Source organism: Lepisosteus platostomus, chromosome 23 (assembly GCF_059453375.1).
Source record: "Lepisosteus platostomus isolate fLepPlt1 chromosome 23, fLepPlt1.hap1, whole genome shotgun sequence".
NCBI lineage: Eukaryota > Metazoa > Chordata > Actinopteri > Semionotiformes > Lepisosteidae > Lepisosteus > Lepisosteus platostomus.
In genome coordinates, this window is record NC_142633.1 from 6262748 (window position 1) to 6285683 (window position 22936).

General features: G+C 39.9%; 1 long non-coding RNA gene across 1 annotated transcript; it reads right to left on the reverse strand.

Annotated features, from left to right (window-relative positions):
* Positions 1 to 1286: 1286 nt before the first annotated feature.
* On the reverse strand, positions 1287 to 7097 carry LOC148641924 (uncharacterized). Its single transcript, XR_015929640.1, has 5 exons — positions 6985 to 7097; positions 4779 to 4858; positions 3357 to 4210; positions 1862 to 2042; positions 1287 to 1466 (listed from the first exon to the last, which is right to left on the reverse strand). It is a non-coding gene; the product is annotated as an uncharacterized LOC148641924 (long non-coding RNA).
* Positions 7098 to 22936: the final 15839 nt, after the last annotated feature.

Sequence of the window (22936 nt, forward strand, 5' to 3'; positions counted from 1 at the left end):
ACCTTCTGAGCTTGGGGCTCGGAGCGCCTTGTCCTGTCAATGTTTTAACTATCTGTATTCCTCGTTCCCTGTTCCCTGTGTCTGTCTTGGATGGATCTCCCGGCACCTGGACCTTGGACTGCGCCCTGATTTCCCCTACTTGACTTTCTTTCGGACTCGTGCGCCTGCACTCCCCCCTGCACCAGATCACTGCCGTCACCACCCCCTGTGTTTCCACCCACCCTGATCCTGCTGTGTCCTACCTGATGTCCTACTCCAGTCACTTCCGGATTATACCGTCTCGCATAGAATCTTTAACTACATTTCACGGTATTTCCCGTGACAGAGATTTAACTATTAGGTCGAGTAATGAAAGTTAAGATAACTTTGCCCACTTGGCTCATGGTTAACCTCCTGACATAGGAGGAGGAGGCTAGAGTCCTTCTGGGAGGCCATGCAGAGAGAACACTGACCAAGGGGTAGCTGCAGAGGTGGAGATGGGGTGGAAGAGGGATGCTAAAGACAAATGTAAGGGACAGAGGGAGATAATGTACAGTATCTATGATGGTTGAGTGAGAAAGTGATGTCCTGATTAATTACAAATTACAGACAGCTGAGCTTTCATCATAAACTCCTTTAAAAAAGTTGAATTCACGTTTAAGCCTTCAAGGACCAGGGCTTGGTTTATTAAAGGCCAATCTTTAGAAAGAGGTAACCCAGAAAACTAACTGCACTCAGGCTCTGCAGGACCGGAATGGGACACTGGTAGTCAACAAGACAAAAGAGAGACAAGCAGAAAACATACACCCTTCAAATATTTTATTGACGCACTTATCATTTTAAATTATTTAGTATTACAAAAATACTAAATATGTTCCAGGCACGAAAATGATTATTGAAATGAAATTTAATATTATCATAATTTAATGAAATTATTTCATAATCATTTTTTAATTATTACAAAAATTAAGGAAAAAACCCAAGTACAGTATAGTGAAGATGATTAAATGCAATAGCTCTGAACAATCCAACACAAATGGCTTGGCATACAATTAGTTCTAATTATCATATCAAATTGTAGTTTAAAAGAGAAATGTATTCAAACAAATTCCTTGATCGGAGAGAAATTAAGCAAATTAGTATACTTATGCTGTTGAAGGAAATACCCATTTTACTAGATAACAGCACAAGCTAAATAGCTTTAAATGTTAAATTTCTGGCATTTGCCTATATAAATGCTCTGTAAGGTAAAGTATCTGCATGCATGTAACTACTAAACTGTTTTAGTTAACAATAGGCTCTTCCTTTATTTTCACTTTCGAAACTGAAGCTCCGGTCCATGTCCCAGTGATAGTGGTCTGGTGTCCAAAGACAGTGAGCACCTTCGCTGTGTAAGGAACATCAATGATCCCCTTCTGGACTACAGCCTTGAATCTCACAGCCTCCCCAGGGGGCACTGTAGCATTCAGGCTGGATGTATTAACAATCTGCAATGAAAGAAGCAAAAGCCATTGGCTGGGGTCTCTGCTTTCAGAAAACAGTGGGCAAATACAGCATTCAAAACCAGTAAGCTAAAGCAGTTCACTGGTTACGGCAATAAAAAAAAACAAAGGAAGAGGTAAAGGTTTATTCCATGCTGAAAGAGACAGTGTTTCATCTGTAGAGCCTTTTTCAGATGTGCTTGAACTTAATAAACAAACAAGACAATATAAGGAGTGTAGTTAAGTTGTACTGTAGTTAAAATGTGCATAACAACAGTGTTCTAGTGTCACTAAGTCACCTTGTTAGTCAAGTGCCCTGTTTTCTACTTCCTTTCCGCATATGCAAAACAAGGCACCATTCATCTTCAATAGGTTAATCCAGTACTGGGAACATACTGTACCTCTTTCCTTTCTGTCTCTGTAAAACTCCAGTTGTGAGTAGTACTGGCATTAATAGAGACTGTGGTTTCATTCGCAGCCAACAATGGGATTCCAGTTTTAAAGGTTGTTGATGCTCCAACTTCCACAGTAAATCCATGAGAATGGGTGAAAGAGCTTTCCAGGGTAACAGTTTCAGAAAACCTGAAAAAAAAATCACTTTCTATTTTACAACTTCTTGTTTCAAAGCTGCAGACTGTATCAACCTGGCTGCACCACAATGGGAGAAGGAGAACTTGTGTAAGTACTCGCCTGACATACCAGCCGGGTGAATGTCATGAACTTCAGAGATAGTGAAGATGGCAAGAGAGGGTTTTCTCATGTTGTTACTGCTTGCTCAAATTGTGGCTGACTAAAGGCTACCCAAACCTGCTGACACTCTTTAGGTGTGGAACCTCCCAGACACAGACAGCTGATGGTGCATCTGCAATTTCCCTCACGGGATCAATAAACTATCTATCTAAGTAAAGCCATTGACCATGAGAAGAACATGCAAAATCCTCACGGAGGAGGACTGGGCTAGAGTCAAACTCAGGATTCAACATTTTCAAAGTAGTTCCTTTGCAAGTTTTTGGCTGTTCTTTTGCAATGTTAGTAATATTTGTATCTTCTGCTGGTGTTCCTTCATCTTTCCTGTCACACATTCTAATTCTCCTCAAGCCCGAAAATGCCCACATGACATCATCATTAAATTCAGCATATATAGAGTGGACAGGAAGGTAAGTTGGTAGTTTTTTAAATGTATTGCAGTACATTGATGATGATGATGATGATGATAATAATAATTACAAGTAACAAGGACTCCCCTCCACTACCACCAATGAGTAGCTCTGCCAGAGTGCACCAATACACTCATCACACAGCAGCTCTCAGTGGTGAGGAGAACAGAGAGATGAAGCCAATTCATAGATGGAGATTACTGGGAGGCCATGATTGTTAAATGCCAATCTGAAATTAGTGTCCTTGTCACTATACTGGGGCATAAGGACCCACACAGACTGCAGGGTGGGCACCCCACACTGGTCCCACTAACACCTCTTATAGCAGCAACCATAGCTTTCTCAGGAGGTCTCCCATACAGGTACTGGCCAGGCTCACACCTGCTGGGCTGCCAGTTATGTTGCAGTGTGGTGATTCTTCTTACCCACTTCTACAACATTTTTTAAATTGAGAGTCAAGTGATTTACTGACAGGTTATAGTTGAACATATATGTAGAAATGCAACTTAAAGTAGATTTTTCATTTCATAAAATCTCAAAATAAATTTTCAGACATCATTAAATTCAAATTTTGTTACCCTTAAACATCTTTGTGTTAAATTTGCCAAATGATTACCAGCAGTCCTACAATTTAAGTTTTAGATCTATTGGCAGTGTATTTTGTGTGTAATTTTTGTAAGTATTGTGTATTTTGTGATATACAGAAAAATGAAAATACAACTTAGAATGCAGCACTTACTCGAAAGTTGCAGTGTAAGGAACAGAGCCGGTAGAGTTGTCACAGTCATGTTGCCCAACTATCAGAGGCTCTTTTGAAAGAATCTTTGCATCTTTAACAGAAAAATCCAAAGTTAAAATTTGACTTATGGTTTTATCTTGCGTGAGGGCGAGGATTGGGAATTGATTGTAGCCAGATCCAAGATTCTGTGCTCTTCCAATCCAGTTATCACTGGCAATCCTGGGTGGTGGGGCAGTGTAGATCTTCCCTCCATTCTTGGAGACACACCACAGATTGCCATCAGGAGAGAAGGCCATGAAATGGGTAAGTTCTGTCCAGCCTCCAGTTCCAATAATCTCACTGTTTTTATTCCAGATGTAGTTCATATCATTCGGAGGGCTTCCTTTAAGCAGATTCCCTTCTGTGGTTACAGTGTACAGGATACCCGCAGGGTCAAAGAACAGAGAAGGGAAGCACCATCCTCCAGTTCCTATCTTTGTAGCAACCCTGTACATCCAGGACACGTACTCATTCTCAGGAGGGGGACCCCTGTACAGTTCACCACTCTTCATGACAACATAGAGTGTTAACGTTTGGATGGAAGAAGAAGGAATGAACTTGATCCCACCCAGACCTTCCTACACACCGAGCTTTCTGCTTCAGCCAGTTCTCATCTGGATTCGCTGGAGGAGACCCAGAATACAGCTGTGCATTACAGACTGCAAACATTGTTCCTTGAGGGCTGAAGGCGACGTGAGAGATGCCTTGCAGATTTCCCACATATTTCGAATATTCACTGAAGTTGTCATTGTAATTATTTGGGGGCAGTCCAATCTTGATACGCCCTGATCTTTCCATGGCAAACAGCACCATACCTTTCCAAAAAAAAATAACTTTTATAATCAAATAGTGAACAAAATAACCAAATTCACCAACTTCAAATATCCTAATCTTTAAAAGACCATTATATAATAGTAATACATTTAATATAAAATCTAACTAATGAAAACAAAGCAATAAGAAAAAAGGACAGATTGTAATGGTTTATTAGGATTTGGTGTCCTCCCAAAGTGGGAAAATAATTAATCAAAACATTCAGTGAGAAACTTGAAATTGTTTTACATACAGTATTTATTATTCTAAGTGAACTGTTTAGAATCTAAATATTATCTGGCTGTAGAGCTCTTTCAGGTGTTTTCTTTTACATGACATGTTAAAAAATTCTGGAGCTTTGAAACCTTCAATCTTGACATTATAGAGTAATTCGTGTAGATCAGATTCAAGATTAATTTCTGAGTCATTGATATCGGAGTCTCAGCCTTTGAGCTCACTGTCATGGGAGTTGATGGTGCCCTGAGTGCCCATTTTATCCCTTCAGACAGCTCCTGTAGATTTGCAAATACAGTTTATCTGTGAAACAATGTCAGTTCTCTACATACTCACACATATTGTCTGCTGCTCCTGAAGTCTTAACCTGGTCAGACATGGTCTCTTTCTGAAGATGAGGTCAACTTTCTGTCTGTCTGCAAAACGGAATTCCATACACAAAATAACATTATTTTTCACATAACTTACAAGTAGGTACTTACTACTTAGAAGTTTCCTAATATTCTAATAATGCATGTTACATCTACAGTACCACAAATATACAGTATGCCAAACTACCAACTGCATACTGTGTTAATTTTCCCCTTGAGACTTTTATTCTGATACATCAAGCGGGTTGTGTCAGAGGCAATTAATAATGAATTTCTTAATTTTTAATTGTTATGCTAGTGTGGATTGAAGTCATATTTGTAGGAAGAAATGAGTAAAATTAATCATATATAGATAAGTTCTTAAGACAGCAGTGAGGTGAAGACAAGTACACTGTGAGAAACTATACATAAACAATACACAGTTCACTCCTTCCTAATTTACAACTGCTATAGTATTACCAAGGGGTGTATCCACTTATAAAAAAATCTTTTCTAGATTTTCAATTATAATTACTTTTCTGTTTGAGCATTTACATTGCACTTGGAGGTTGTAACTTACAATATGTAAATGAACATTAAATACATTTTAATTAAATGTGTCTTGATTTCAGGCTATTAGGTCACAAAATGTCTTAGTTTGGAAACATTGTGTAACTGTATGTAAAATTCCTATTAGCACTGTATGTGTTGTGTACTGTATGTCCATATAATGTGACTTGATTATCAAACATGGCTTTGCTTGTATGTTTTTTCCAGATATCTATTTTAATAACCACAAAAGACAATGTTCAGAATCCAACATTTTTTAGATTTTCACATAATCTGTTGCAGGACTACATTACTCTCTGGAATTGCCAGGTGGCACAGTGAATCTATCTTAATGTGGCTTTTGCACAAATCCTATTTTAATCATAACAAGTAAATGTTTATTAACCCATTAGTGCTTTCCTGCACTAATCATACTGTACAGTAACACTAACTGACATTTTTCATTTTTTAATTAAATGCAGTAACAGAATTATTCGTAATGAAATATAAATTAATAGTAATTAGAGAACAGACAATTTATTGTTAGAATTGTACATAGTGGCTTTATATACTATTTGAAACAATAAGAAAATATATCTTATTTAAAACAAAAAAGAGGTTTTAAGTGATTTGAATGACTTTCAAAGAATGACTTACAGTACAGTATGTCACTCTAATTGGATGAGCTAAATTAAAAGCTACTAGTGTTACTTTTTCCATTTTCTATAAAAGGTTCAATGAAGCTACAAGCTTTTCATTATCCATTACAGCAATAACGACACCAAGTGTTCATGGAAAACATTATAACTTTATATCATTTTATAATGATAATAAACATTAGGTAGTTCAAACGAGCATGCCAGAATGTTTCCAAAATAACCATAGCAAGTGACTAAGTTAAAGACTCTGATGCAGAAAACGTTTATGAAAAAGATGGAATACTGCTTAAAGTTTTATAAAGCAAATTAATAATTAAATATACAGCATATTATCCGCCCATCCATTTTCTAACTGTCACTGAATCTGGGGTATAGCTGTGGAGAGAGACCGGCAAGAAGGGAGGACCCTATGTGTAGCGGCAGGAACAGAGCAAATAAGGGGGTTTGCTCTGGGCTCAAGGTATCGGGCGAAGTCGGAACGAGACATAAGACCTCAGGTAGCGGATGTGGGGCGACGTGATGAGGCGAGCCTCTCTACAACCAATCCCAATACCGAGCGAGAGGAAAGTGAGACCCGGAAATATATAGCCCCAGACAACAAGACAAACCAGAAGAACAAGTAAAGCACAGAGAAACAAGGAACAGGACAGACACATGTACAGTTATGTGATTATTATTTAGTCAAGCAAGATGCAGTAGGACCATACATAGGATTGGTAACAGTAATGTACAACGCTTGCCCTTGGGAATATTATGGTGTACAGCAGTATCAGACAATTACTAAAGTAAATGTACTGTGGGATAGTAATGATTCCCAGAAACATTGCCATGGTATTTTCTTGATATTCTTATGATATTGTATAGTAAAACATTCTGAAGGCAAATCACAACACTTACGGTGGTTATACAATTGTAAATTGGAGAAAATACTGTAAAACACTGTAATGATGACCTGTAACACATCAGCTATGAAATGAAACTTACCTTGGTTATACTCTGAAGAAAGCAGCTTTTGAATCACACTTGGTCCAGCAGGTACTGTATGAGTATCAAGGTAACGATTTCTTCAGTGCTTCCTCTCTGACTGTAAATGCCTGTCCTCAGCTTCATATTTATACATACAGTATAAAACTAAAAACACCTTAAAACGTTTTGGATTGGATATTATCCTTCAACACTCCCCTTTCACATGCAGATATCAGTTTTTTCTTGAAAACACATCAAAGACACATTTGCAGACAGAACAAGTTCTGTAAGTACAGTATATCGAAACTGCATTTTTTAATATTCCTGCTTTTATGTAACTGAAATTCATTTGTTTCCCCAAAATTTGATTTCCAAATTAAAACAGAAGTATTTCTTGAACTGCAGCAAAGATTGCGAAATGACTTATGTGACTGCAGTTTCAGTCCAGTGTCTTCATAAAAGACACAGTGTGGCGAAACAACATGTTCAAAATGTTTTTAATATGTAACATAAGAAATTGAATAAAAACTAAACCAAATCATACCCAACATGAATGACAAATGTATTATCTTAAGACAAATGCAAACAGTAAATTCCTCCCTTAATTTAAACATATCCATTAATACCATTTGTCAATGAGTTCACAAGGAAACATATGCATGATACAGAGTCTAATTTAATAGAACTATTTCTTTTGTCACAATCAGGAACTATAATTCAAAATGGTAGGGTCCCTTTGTAATTAAAGGGTTAAGTGTATAATCCATACATCTATTTTCTAACTTTTTGTATTATACTATTTATATAATATTCAATTTAGAAGATTCATTTATATAATAATCAGTTTATTTGTTTTGAACATTTCCCTTCATTTGAGTACAGCAGGATTTTTGTGATGACATACAGTACTTGGTTTCCCAATGAGGCTGTTGGTGCTTGGTAGAGAGGACATATGGGGGACAGGGGCCAGTATATCAATTATCAAGTTCTTTTCTCCAGAATATTTTTGAATGGCAATCCCAATGGGGCTGATAATAGTAAATGGGAAAAGGAAGTGAATCAAAGAGGCATGCCATGACCTTGTCAACTTCAACACTAGGTACAGCGTCTATGGTCTTGCTGTTGGAGGTCACAGATTGCAAATATTACAGCTGAAAGGCCATAAAGTAAACAGTGAGTTGATCTGGAGCCAGGGAGATGGAGTAATTCAGAGGCTAGTTTGGGAATCTCAATCAGAGTGGAGAGATAAACCAACTGACATTTGGATGGACGAGACTCAGAATGAGTAGGAAAAGGGTACACAACACGAGTTGGCTTCACCGCAGAAGCTACAGATATGAAGGAAGTGGAAAGCAGAAGATGAAATGATTTGAAAATGACCATGAAGATCTCTAGAGTGGCTTGGTTTGAAGAAGACTAGGTGCTTGGGTATAATGGAGGGATATCACGTGGGTGTAACTGTAGGGTTTGTGCGGTGGTGGTTAAACACTCTGCCTGTACGGACGGGAACTGCATGGAGACAGATATTCCTGTAAAGGTTTATTGCTGAACAATAACATTTACACCTGCCGCGTTCTCGTTCTTTCTCTTCTTGATAGTCCCTCTTTTCCCATCACACTCTCCCCGAAAGCAATCAGAAAAAAACAGAAAGTCACAAAAAAACGGAAACTTATCCACAAACTGCAACAGAGAGCTCCACACAACTCAAAAACATTTCAAACTGCTCAACCAAATAAAACAACAATTGCAGGACGTAAGCTTACAAGAGGGGAGATAAAAGCATCAGAGACAGTGTGAGTATCTTCTCAAAGTGCGTTACAAGAAAAGCAAAAGAAAGCAAAAAGAAATCTAGAAGATAATAATTCAGGTGGGTAGCTGCGTCAGCATGTGTAGGCTGCAAAGGAACAAGTAATAGGTTTATTCTTCAATAAACTTAGTTTGTGGTTGTTTGTGTTATTCATCCAGGTGGATGCTGCACATTGGTGGTAGTGGAGGGGAGTCCCCATTTCCTGTAAAGTGCTTTGAGTGGAGTGTCCAGAAAAGCGCTATATAAGTGTAAGCAATTATTATTATTATTATTATTATTATTATTATTATTATTATTATTATTATTATTATTATTATTATTATTCCTAGTGAAATTGAGTTTATAGCAGATGTTTGAGACAGTTGTCAAAAACCAAGTTCAATAAGAATCATCTGTCAGTAATTCATAATAAATTCTTGACGTCATTTAATCATAATATACAGTATGCTATACATAAACTCCCATTTACTGTAACAAATCTTTCTTTTTAAAGTCTTCAGTCTGGGCATCAAGTTTTTGAATTAATTTTAAAGTTTAAAAAAAAGATGTGTCTAAGTCATAGATTTTCTAAATTTTCAATATGGGACACAACAAGAATGGTCTGATTGCTTTTGTTAGGCACTGTATTTTTTTAGGTAAGCAATCTCTTTTAAACAAGGTACTCAGAAGAAAACCTGAATTATCTGAGTAACTAAGATTGAGTAACTTTGTCCAGGGGGCTGGATTGGTCTTTAAAAGGTAAATTACTACATAAAACAGATGAGATCAGGTGGCAGCAAAAATGAATAACTTACACACTCCTTCGTGGATCATGGAGTATGGGTCAACCAATGAATGTGATGCAGTATACTAGATTATCAGTCTATTTTTCCTCATGATAAAGACATTTGGATTTTCCCAGGTAGTATACACTTCCCTGTGTACCCCTAGAGGTTGGGAAATAGATGTTCTACACATGTGATGCTGCTGTACTTAAATTCTGGACAAGGTATGAAGAAGAATTTCAGATTGATTTTTTAATATCTTATAAATAAATCAATATGAAATATTTAACAATAAAAAAAACAAATATGAAGGTTTCTGAGGCTCCAAGTGACAGATATCTTGGTTGCTAAACAATGGCACTTGGAATGTTCCGGACAGAAACAGAGGTCATGGAGGAGTAAGGGGGGGCTTGGGGAGGGAGCCTGTTTTTTTAGTTTATTTTCACTGAAGAACACCATTTCAAGTCACATAAACCTCACTGAATTTCTTTTACATAAACCAATTTTTTATATTTTACTATGCAGAACAACGTATAATTTGCGAAAAGCCTTCTAGTCTTAACTAAATGAATAACACTGCACACACCCCTGTGCGCGTCTCCTTGTAAAGACCTGTAATTCCCTGTTTTGCTGACAACACTCTTTACACAACATACAGGGAGAGGGTTGTCTCCCAGCACTGTGATAAAGCTGAGCAACTGTATTCTGCTGTCTCCAGTGTCTCTACTGACCTAAACTACTAATGCCCTCAATTACAATCATAATTCCTTTCATTAATATAGTGTAAGAGAATGGAGAAAGTATCGTCCTGATCCGTGGGATTCACGTTGCGGGTTCGGTATTCTGTAAGAATGATGTAATTTACGAACCCTGTGCGGGTCTACAGGCGAGGTAGCTGAGGTATCCAAGGCAGGCGAGGAGGGAGAGTGGTCGGTTATTCCAGGCAGGGTCAAGACCAGGTAGGAGGCAAGAGGAGAGACAAACAAATCCGATAGGGGAGAGGCAAGAGTGAGAAATCCAAAATCAAAACCAAAGAGGCGACGTTGAGGGAGTCCAGACCAGGTAGAAAAAGGTACTGAGGAGGAAAGGGTGAGGTGAGCTCAGGAGGTGGAAGAGATCCTACTACCAGTTACAAGCAATGTAACTGGGTGAACTGATTGTTGAAATAGTGAAGGAAGGGGTGTGTAAGGGAAATTGGATAATGAGGGCTTGATTGAGACCAGCTGCAGCAGTAACATATAGTGTTTTTCATTCTAGAAGAACTCAAAGTGCTTTGAAGGGTAAGTGCTTAAGTCGGAACCTTTTTTAAGTAAGCCCGTTTGGACCAAACCAGACAGGAATTTAGCTAGGGCACAGGCAACACCCCCCTCTCATACTTTTTGGAAAGATATAAAGTATAATTCCATTTTTTTTTAAATTAAGGCGACATGGAGCTTGTTACATAAAGTGATGCCACTGCCACAGCAGAGTTCAATTTCGCAGGATGTGGCTTCTCAAGAGAAGAACCGCTAGAGTAGAGTATTGGATCCTGAGCAGAGTTAGATCGGTGAGAAAATTTCCAGATGGCGAGAAACACAAAGCCAGAAGTGTAGTGCAGACATCGTGGTCGAAAAGAGAGCAGAAACCCAAAAGCCCAGGTAGCCGATACAGTAGATGAGAGCAATAAGCCAGAAGTGAAGTCCTTAAACCGCATTCAAAAAGGAACGAGTTCTGAAAACCAGAAAAGCCTAATCCAAGACAAAACATAAGGAATGAGTAGAGCTCAACAGGAATTTAAACCCAATACTGAGCACTGGGGTTACTGCAGACAGCCCTAAAGTATGCTGGGGTTTGGAGGTGTGGTGGTGGACAGGTAAGGTGAGTGGTTATCTGATTGGATGTGGTCTATACCTTCTTAAAGGGACTGCCGGTTGGTTGCATGAAGTCCTAGATCAGGCCTATCAGGTCCTTAACTGAATCCCAGCTGGGGCCTACACGAGCCCCTCCTTCCATAATCCCCTCAGCAAAGGTGGTCTCAGGCACCAACTGTTCTCCACGGCTCTCTGTCTCGGCAGTCGATCCCTTCTACTGTTTGCATATCTCTATAGAGCTCTTTCTTGTAGTTCATTCTTGCTGTGTCCCATGTTGCAAAATTAGAAAATTTATGACTTAGACACATCTTTTTTAAAGTTAAAAATTAATTCAAAAACTTGATTCCCAGACTGAAGACTTTAAAAGGAAAGAACAGTTACAGTAAATTGGAGTTTATGTATAGCATACTGTATAATATGATGAAATCTGCTGAGCCTTTGTGCTGCTCTTTAGTGTCATTCCGGCTTTGAAAATCATCTACTTTGGATTCAGCCTATGGGCCGAGTTTCACCTGCTGTCCCCTGCTTGCTGCATACACTTTGCTCCCTGATTCCTGCCTGCTCTTGGTTTATTTTTGAAAATGGGCTATGGCTTACACTACCTGAAGCAGCAGAACATTACACATACTTAGTCTCCTACACAGCTTGGTCTTCCTCATCTTGTCAGCAGTGGAACCACCAGCCTTCCTTAGACAGGAAATTGATGGTTTACAGGCTGATCTGTTGGTGTGGAACTGTGTGATGGAGAGAGTTGGTAGTGGATGTTTGATTGCTAAGCTAATAAGTAGACACACACTCCAACACTTCTTTCAATTATTCCACCAGGTCATCCTGAGAGGTGTCTTTTCTTTTAAGCAAACATTCAGTTTCTGATTAACCCACAGAAGTTGCAAGTGCTATTTTACGATGGTGTCAGATTAGGAGTTTCGCTCACCTTGTGTTCTGAAAAGCTGCTTTGAAACTTTGTGTTGGAAGACAGCCACCAGCGCTCAAGCTTGACAGCTGTTGTCTCTCAAAGACAAGTACAGTACTTCCTGTAGAGAAGCACTGCTCCCCTGTGGTCCTGCCTCGGGGCCATCACATAGGAGCGGCAATCTTAAAGGCCATCGGTTTCTCAGAACTGTGCTGCTGACTGATCTTCTCTGTCTTATGCAGCTTATTTTAAGCACATCCCAGGCCCTCAGGCAAAGTTGCTCAATCTGAAGTGTGATGATATGTAAATTTCTTTTACATGAACCAATTTTTTTATATTTTACTATGCAGAAAAACGTATAATTTGCGAAAAACCTTCCAGTCTTAAATGAATGAATAACACTGCACACACCCCTGTGCGCATGTCCTTGTAAAGAACTGTAATTCCTTGTTTTGCTGACAACTCTCTTTACACAACATACAGATAGAGGGTGGTCTCCCAGCACTGTGATAAAGCTGATCAACTCTTTTCTGCTGTCTCCAGTGTCTCTACTGACCTAAACTGCTAATGCCCTCAATTACAATCATAATTCCTTACATTTATATAGTGTAAGAGAATGGAAAAAGGATCGTCCTGATCCGTGGGATTCATGTAGCAGGTTTGGTATTCTGTAAGAACGATGTAATTTACTAACCCTGTGCGGGTCTCCAGGCGAGGTAGCTGAAGTATCCAAGGCAGGCGAGGAGGGAGAGTGGTCAGTTATTCCAGGTAGGGTCAAGACCAGGTAGGAGGCAAGAGGAGAGGCAAACAAATCTGATAGGGATGAGGCAAAAGTGAGAAATCCAAAATTAAAACCAAAGAGGTGACGTTGAGAGAGTCCAGACCAGGTAGAAAAAGGTACTGAGAAGGAAAGGGCGAGGTGAGCTCAGGAGGTAGAAGAGATCCTAATACCAAGCAATGTAACTGGGTGAACTGATTGTTGAAATAGTGAAGGAAGGGGTGTGTAAGAGAAATTGGATAATGAGTCCAGCTGCAGCCATAACATATAGTGCTTTTCATTCTGGAAGAACTCAAAGCGCTTTAAAGGGTAAGCGCTTAAGTTGGAACCTGTTTTAAGTAATCCCGTTTGGACCAAACCAGAGTGGAGTTTAGCTAGGGCACAGGCAACACCCCCCTCTCATACTTTTTGGAAAGATATCAAGTATAATTCCATTTTTTGGGGGGAAAATTAAGGCAACATTGACCTTGTTACATAAAGTGATGCCCCTACTGTATCTAGCTATAAGATTATGAAGACATAAATATTTCTCAATTAAACAGTTTGCGTTTTCCATATATAAACATACAGGTAAAAACATATTTAATATATTTGTAAAATAAAATTAAATGAATGCCATAAAGAATTTTGTTTTTCATACAAGGTGCTCAGGTGAAAAAAAAAACAGACATACTGTATCATCACACTTCAGATTGTTCCTTACAAAGCAAAGGTGATCACCATCTTTGGATATGAGACGGTTGTTACTGGAAGATGGCTTGGAGCTTCAGTGTCCAGAGTGGGAATAAAGGAAGAAATCCTTGACCTCAAAAAGTAGCCATAGATCTGGCAAAGACCTGTATGAAGCATATTATTCAATTAATGGGCAAATACTAGCAGTTGTGAAGTTGTATTTGTTCGTCATTATCTGCTTTTGTGCGATCTAAGAATACAAATACCATATACAGTTCTGTCCGTAAATATTTGGACAGTGACACAATTTGTGTTTTGGCTCTGTACACCAGCACATTGGATTTGAAATAACTGAGGTTAAAGTGCAGAATGTAAGCTTTAATTGGAGGGTATTTACATCCCTATTGGGTGAACCATATAGGAATCACAGCCCTTTTAGACATAGTCCTCCCATTTTAGGGGACCAGAAGTAATTGGACAATTGGCTGCCCAGTTGTTTCTTGGCCATCTGTGTGTTGCATTACGAGTTCATGCACAAGAGAGCTAACAAAAGTTCTAGAGTTGATTCTAGATGTGGCATTTGCATCTGGAGTCTGTTGCTGTCCTCTCTAAACACGAGGACCGAAGAAGTGTTTTTGCCATTAAAGTGGGCCATCAGGAGGCTGAAAAATCAGACATAGCCAAAACATTAGGTGTGTCAATTAACTGTTTGGCACATTTATAGAAGCAAGAATGCACTCATAATCTTAGCAATAGCAAGTGACCTGGAAGACCACAGTAGTGGATGAGTGAAAAATACTTTCAATTGTGAAGAAAAGCCCCTTTTCGACTGTTGAACAGGTTGGCAACACTCCAGGATGAAGGTATACTGTAGATGTGTTTAAGACTACCATAAAGAAAAGAATACACCAGCATAATGGCAGAGGGTTCACTACATGATGCAAACCGCTGGTAGGAAAGGCCAGGTTATGGTTTGCTTAAAAAGCACATAAGAAACCTCTAGTGTTCTGGGACAAAGCTTTATGGACAGATGAGACAAAGATTAACCTGTACCAGAGTGATGGAAAGAAAAAAGTGGGGAGAAAAAATGGAACTGCTCATGATCCAAAACATACCACCTCATCTGTGGAACATGGTGGAGGTAGTTTCATAGTTTGGGCATATTTGGATGCCAGTGGAACTGGCTCACTTGTCTTTATTAATGTGACTGCAGATGGCAGCAGCAGGATGAATACTGAAGTGTACAGAAGCAGCTAATCTGCTCAGATCCAATCAAATGTTTCAAAACTCATTGCAGCAGGACAATCTCTCTCATCCTAGCGTTAATCCCGCATCAGCAGGGTCCGCTTGTCGGCACGCCCGTCTCCATTTGGTGGTTTGAACCAAATCTTTGAACTGACGTTGCCATTAAATGCCACCCAGAATACTCCAACTGGCGTGTCGCTCTGCCTGCCGTCAGTGGGGGGGAGGATAACAAAGTAATGTAGCCAATTCATAGAGGAGGATTATTAGGAGGCATGGAAAATCTGGCCAGGACACTGGGGTTACACCCCTTCTCTTTTCAAGAAACACCCTGGGATTTTTAATGACCACAGAGAGTCAGGACCTCGGTTTTACGTCTCATCAGAAACACGGCGCTTGTTTACAGTATAGTGTCCCCGTCACTATACTGGGGCATTAGGACCCACATGGACCGCTGGCCTATGGCCTCACTAACACCTCTTCCAGCAGCAACCTTAGTTTTTCCCAGGAGGTCTCCCATCCAGGTACTGACCAGAATCACACCTGCTTAGCTTCAGTGGGCTGCCAGTTGTGAGTTGCAGGGTGACATGGCTGCTGGCTCTCATTGCAGCAGGACAACGACCCCAAGCATACTGCTAAAGCAACCATGGAGTTTTTCAGGCCAAAAAGTGGAATGTTATTGACTGGCCAAGTCAATCATCCAACCTGAATCCCATTGAGCATGCATGTCACTTACTGAAGACAAGACTGAAAGGAAAAAGCCCCCAAAACAATCAGGAAATGTGGGGAAATGTGTATAAAAAGAGCTATGAATCCTATATGGTTCACCCAATAGATATGTAAATACCCTCCAATTTAAGCTGACATTCTGCACTTTAAACTTGTTGCCATTGTTTCATTTTAAATCCAATGTGCTGGTGTACAACTAAAATTGTCACTGTCCAAATAATGTATTTACGGGCTGCACTATAAGCGTTTGGGGGGTAATCCAGTTGAATATGGCATGCTGCAATGTTTTCGCCAGAGGTTTAAGGGAGATCTCTGAGAAGCCAGACATGAGAAACACTTCTTTAGAAGATTGCTGGTCAATCCAGGGTCTGGTTTCATTACACTAGATCAGTTTTGTCCAGATCTTGAGTTATACAATGATTGCTCTTGCAGAGGAAGGTTGTATGCCCTTCACTTTGCTGATACAAAGAGACGACCAAAGCAGGAGGAGGTTGTTGGCCAAACATCCTCATTTTAGCTGTTCTGGCTGTGATTTCACTTTCTCAGCCAATTCACACGATGCAGCTTCCCATAAATTTACAGTATAAATATTGTCCTCCAATGGGACCTGATAAATTCCTGTTATTAAATTCCTTTACAACTCCATGAATCAAAAACAGAAATGGGGTTATTACATTGGATTTATTCCAAACTATACTATTGCATGGAGAACCATGTTTCTGGAACCTCTTGAAACTTTTTACTTCTTAAAGCCATGATTCCTGCTGGAAAGGACCTGGAGAAACATCAGTTTCAGAATTGGCTGTGTAAAAACTGAAACTACTCTCTCAGAGCAGAGAATCCATATTTTAAAAAATCAGCACCCACATGCCTGAACAACTACCGTCCTATTGCACTCACTCCCATCATAATGAAGTGCTTTGAAAATCTGCTTATTCCACACATTAAAGCCAGCATTCCAAAAACACTTAATCCTCTCCAGTTTGCATATCGCACAAACCGCTCCACGGAGGATGCAATCTCTATAGCTTTACACACCACACTAACCCACCTGGATAAAAGGAACACCCATACAAGAATGCTGTTCATTGACTTTAGCTCAGGATTTAACACCATCATACCCATAAAACTTTCTACCAAACTAAGGACTCTAGGTTTAGATACTACCCTCTGTAGCAGGATCCTAGACTTCCTCACCAGCAGACCCCAGACTGTCAGGATTGGCAACCTCACCTCCAACACGCTCACCCTGAACACTGAAGGCTACAGTATGTGCTCAGCCCACTGCTTTACTCCCTGTTCACCCACAACTACTGCCAAGTTCAGCACAAACAACATCATCAAGTATGGTGACGATACCACAGTCGTGGGCCTGATCACTGACAACCATGAGACTGCCTACAGGGAGGAGATAAAACACCTATGTGCCAGACCAACAACCTATGTCTCAACATCAGCAAAGCCAAAGAGCTGATCTTTCACTTCAGGAGACAAGGAAAAGTCCACTCCCCCATCTATATCAAAGGGTCTGCGGTGGAGATGGTGAATAACTTCAAATTCCTAGGTGTTCACATCTCTAGGGACCTCACATGGGCACTCAACACCTCCAGTCTCATCAAGAAGGCACAACAGCGGCTGTACTTCCTGAGAAGGCTGAAGAAAATACGCCTGCATCCACAGATCCTCACCAACTTCTACAGATGTACGGTGGAGAGCATACTGACCAGCTGCATCACAGTCTGGTATGGCAGCTGCACCGCATCTGGCAGAAGGATCCAGACGCTCCAGTCACACACAACTAGATTCCAAAATAGCTTCTTCCCCAGAGCCTTCAAACTGGTGACTCCCCCACTCCCTCCCATCATACTATGATCTCTCCTAACTTCTTCCTGTACCCACAATGACTGTACTCCAACACCACTACATACACGACAACTGAATGTAAGCCGAAATTGTACTTAAAACTGTACTAGATGTAATATTTATTAATCACCATATTATTTTTGTACTGTTCCACGAATTACTTTTGCACTGTATTTGTCCTGTTGTATTCCTTTCTCTGCTTGCTTATTTGCAGAGTTTGATTACACTTTCATTTAGTTACACTGTTATTGTGTTACAGTCTATTGTCCTGTCTTCTGTTCTATTTATATACTGCACCTGAGTGACTAATGAGAAACACTTTTCACTATACTATGCAGCCACGTAAGTATAATGTCAAACAAAGCTGAATTGAATTGAATTCCATGTTTTTTAACATTGTACCCCCATCTGTCAGCAGATGTGCAGTACTATGTAGCAACATAATTAAAGTCAAGGGGAGTTAATCTTCAAAACTGGGGCTGTTTGTTTGGGTTTATCTAGAATTATTCACCCGTCTCTAAAATTTCAAAACATAGACAAGGTCAGTTTGGAGGGACCTCTGTGTTCTCTCATGTCGTACTTTGCCTGTGGTTGAGTTACAGCCTGTGAGGTCCTATTGTCAAGCCAATAGATAGTCTTAGAACCTCATGCATCACTTTCTAATTTTAGGCTAATGGTACTAATTTTCATACTGTATTACAGTAATCCATGAGAGTTGGAATCCTTTGCAGATTACACTACAGTCAAAAGTTAAATTAAAGTGGTTTTTGCTGGTAATTTTGCTTTTATACCAACCTCACCCCACCATAACAGGAGTCTAATAAGTTACTGCTGGAAATGGTAAACCAGACAAGGCAGGAGTCAGACATGTGCTGTACTGTGACACAGGACAGTGTGAGCAGGCAGCACAGTGTGTATTAAACAGGTGAAAGCAGCCAAAACAATTTCCAGGATATAATCCAAAAAACAGTTGTAATTTTTTTAAATTCATTAAATTTATCCTCAATCCTAAAATTAGGATGTATAAAAAAGGATGTTCATTATTTCACCCATGTACTGCACAGTGATCCTTTAATTGGTTAGTAATGCTTTAATTTGAATCATACTGTATATTAAACAGTTCATACAATTTTTTTTTTAATTAAGACACTCTGATTAAACATACAGGCAAAGCTCCTTTTGACAGAATAGTCACAATTTGCACATAAAGAACACACACAAGTGCTTTCACAGGCCCAATGGTGGTATTCCCCTGATCCTGCAGTCCTGTGTCAAAGTTACTGGTACATCAGACATTTTTAATTAGAGCATTTCAGACTGAATACTGTCTTTTCCCAGGCTGGAGGTTTGATACCTCAAGAGGAGGAAGAGAGGCTCTATGTATTAGCGTTCTTCACTCCTGGAAACTAGGGCGAGTGGAGAGAGGTTCAAGAAAAATTATAGGACATTTCTCTAAAGGTTTTCAGAAATGTGAAAACTGATCTGAAGTTGCGTGAGAATGTAATATAAGGTTCTTAATTAGAAACTCTGGTGGTGCTGATAGTAATCCTGGTATCCGACCTGAAATATAACCATGGAACTGTTTATCACAAGGGACACTTTATGCAAAGCTGATTCATTTGGTGGTGCTTTTGGAATAGATGCATCTATTTAACACCCTCCATTTATTGCTTTTAACATGAGCCTATAATACTTTACTGCTGGAAATGGTAAAGCAGTGCTAGATAAGGTAGGAGTCAGACATGTGCTGTACTGTGGCACAGGACAGTGTGAGCAGGCAGCACAGTGTGTGTGTGAAACAGCGGAAAGCAGCCAAAACACTGTTCAGGCTGCAATTCAACCATGGACAAAAATATATCATGAGAAAACAGAGAAGAGTTACTCCCTCTGCCTAAGTTTGCCTAAGTTTTGATTCTTTAGACACGGGACAATAATTCTAGATAAACCCGGACAGTTACAATTCTGAAGATCAACTCCTCTTGACTTCAGTGTTGCTACATGGCACAGTTTGAAATGCTCAGTTTACGAATGTGAGCTGTATATAAATATATATATATACGTGTGGACAAGTCAGTGCGCGGACTGTGTACTGAGAGTCTCATTCCACATCACAGGTCTCCACAAACCCTGTGAGCCAGTGATTATGACACAGGATTGCGGTCCGTAGCGCCCTTGAGCTTGTGATTCTGTACTGCATATATTGTTAAAGAGAGCTTTACTGTGTGTTTTTTCCAAATTTACAAAATACTAAATGTTTAATAGAAGTCCCGAATTACATTGCTAACAAATTAAAGGGGCGCTTTGTAATACGTGTGTATGTAATGATATTTTTTTAATATTACCCAATAAATATATAACCCACAGATAGATCATTTTTCTAAGTTTGAAGTACAGATTAGTCTTCCCCTTGACACCGTTATTCTGATACATCACACAGACGGATTTTGTCAGAAGCAGCTGTTAAACTAGTGCGGGTTCAGGAAGAAGCAAACGCAGGGCGATCACTGGGGTAAAAAAGCGTTGAGGCTTTAATTGCAGTACAAAATGATCAGAATTAGTCATACGTACTGTAGGCAAGATCTTAAAACACAACAGTGAGGTGAAGGCAGTTAGAGTGCAAGCAAGTGTACCGAAACAGTACACAGTGAATTCCTTCCTAATTTACAAGTCCTGTTACTGTTAAAGGGGTGTGTACAGTTATAAAATCCATTTTCCGAGATTTTCATTTGCAACAACTTTTCAAAATGTTTGTCTTTCACTTGGGGTTGTGTGTAACAATATATAAATGAACATGAAATACATTCTGATTGAATGTGTCTTGTTTGCAATTTCGCAAAATGTTTTAAGTTGGAAACGGTGTTTAGACTTTCTATAAGCATATAGAGTTTCTATAAACTGGGCAGTACAACAGCGAGCAATTACCTGCAGTTTGAAATGATGTGTACCATATGTGTTGTGTATGTCCATGTAAAATGATGCATGTATTTTGCCAAATGTCTATTTTAAAAACCACTACAGGTAGTGGCTAGACTCCTTTTTCTAATGTTGGAATAACACAACAAAACTTAACTAAATAAAAAGAATGGGACATTGTGCAATTTGTGGGGTGGTATAATGAACATTGTTTCTTACATATCCTACTGAAATACGAAACTGCAAGCTGTTTTATGTACTCCGGGACATTAACTTTGTAATGAAATACTATGGCAAAGCAAAGAGTCAGGGAAGCATCAAAATTGATATGACATGGAAGGTGAAAATGTACTGAACTAACTGCATGCCATCTCATTTTATAGGAACAATTTTTTAAACTTGAATCTGAATACAAAATGTATGTTACACAGCCATCTTGGTCTACATTATAATAAGTGTAAAGTGACTTATTAGATACAATGCTTGTATGCATAAAAATCTCAGGAGGGGGACCTTTGTAAAATTCACCACTTTTTACCACATCTTAGAGGCTGCCTCCTGAATGGAAGAAGAGGGAGTGAAACTGATCCCATTCTCCTTTGCCAACTTTTTTCATTTTAGTCATCAGCCAGTCTTCATCCAGATTCACTGGAGGAGACCCTGCATAGGACTTGTTTAGCAATAGAAGCTTTCGTTGTAGTCAACTGGGCCAGTCCTGAGCTCTCCACACCAAACAGCAAAACACCTATGAATACATTCAATATTGAAAGATCAATGGGTTGCATCACAGAAAAGCTTTCTATTATTTAGATCACAGTTAAGGAAGTGATCTGACAACCTACAGTAAATGGCTATACATCCATTATAACAAGTTTTCTAGTGTGGCCTGCTATGAAGTGGAAAATGACATCCTCTCACAATCCGGTCCATCACCAATAGATTGGTTAGCAAGAGGCTGTGGCACAATAAAATTAGACCACTAGGTTACCCATATATACAACCAGGAAACATTCATACCCTTGAACCATGAAAGCCACCCATTTGCAGCACTGAAATAAAGCAGGGAGGAATTTAAGCAACTCAGTTCACAAAGGACTGAGAGGGAGTTGCACTCTCTTTCATGAGATAGTATATCTAGATTATAGTGCACAACCAAGCAATGTGGTTAAAAATGAAGCACTTCTGAGTAAGCATGAAGTTTTGCCTTCTCTTTCATGGAGAGAAAGCATATCACTGTATCAGGCTTATAGGAGTGGCATGCATAGTTTGTGCCCTCTCCATGCCCCTGATCCAATGTACCAAAGAGGCATTTGTTCAATAAAACAGTAGATCTTCCTGTAGAGGACAGGGTCTAAGTTATTCAGTGGTTTCTCATAATGTGGAAACCATAAATTCATCGAAGGAACAGAGGAAAAAGAAAAACTGGCAGCTACAGAGAGAAGAAGAAAGTAGGAGCAGATAGAAGAGAAGAGAATGAGAAGACAGAAAGGAAGACAGAAGACTAAAGCTCCCTGTTCTAATCAGATTTTACGACTAGATTCAAGTTCAGTATTTGAATTTTGTTAAGAGAACTTGCCATTCTACTGCTTTAAGGAAACTCGGTTTTCCTATATAGAGAATCCCTGGGTTACAAACACAATCTACTGGTTAGTGAATGGATTTTACAGAAAAGGGAGGTTCCCGTTCATTTCCCGTTCATTTCATAGCATCCTGGTCTCTAAGAGATTGTGATGGCCGTCATCCCTCCTCTATAGGGCGCTCCTACCTTTTTCAATGTGTTGCCAGTTGTATTTGTCCCAGCTGTATCTTATCCTGTTTTCCCTACTGAAGCCCGGCGTCTCCATAGTTCTGGGCTCAGCTTTGGAAGACGGATGCCCGGAAGCCCGCCTACCACCGGGCACAGGAGTGGCCCGAGAGCACAGGCTTCACCATGGTGTCCTGACCTTCTGAGCTTGGGGCTCGGAGCACCTTGTCCTGTCAATGTTTTAACTATCTGTATTCCTCGTTCCCTGTTCCCTGTGTCTGTCTTGGATGGATCTCCCGGCACCTGGACCTTGGACTGCGTCCTGATTTCCCCTACTTGACTTCCTTTCGGACTCGTGCGCCTGCACTCCCCCCCTGCACCAGATCACTGCCGTCACCACCCCCTGTGTTTCCACCCACCCTGATCCTGCTGTGTCCCACCTGATGTCCTACTCCAGTCACTTCCGGATTATACCGTCTCGCATAGAGTCTTTAACTACATTTCACGGTATTTCCCGTGACAGAGATTTAACTATTAGGTCGAGTAATGAAAGTTAAGATAACGTTGCCCACTTGGCTCAGAGTTAACCTCCTGACATAGGAGGAGGAGGCTAGAGTCCTTCTGGGAGGCCATGCAGAGAGAACACTGACCAAGGGGTAGCTGCAGAGGTGGAGATGGGGTGGAAGAGGGATGCG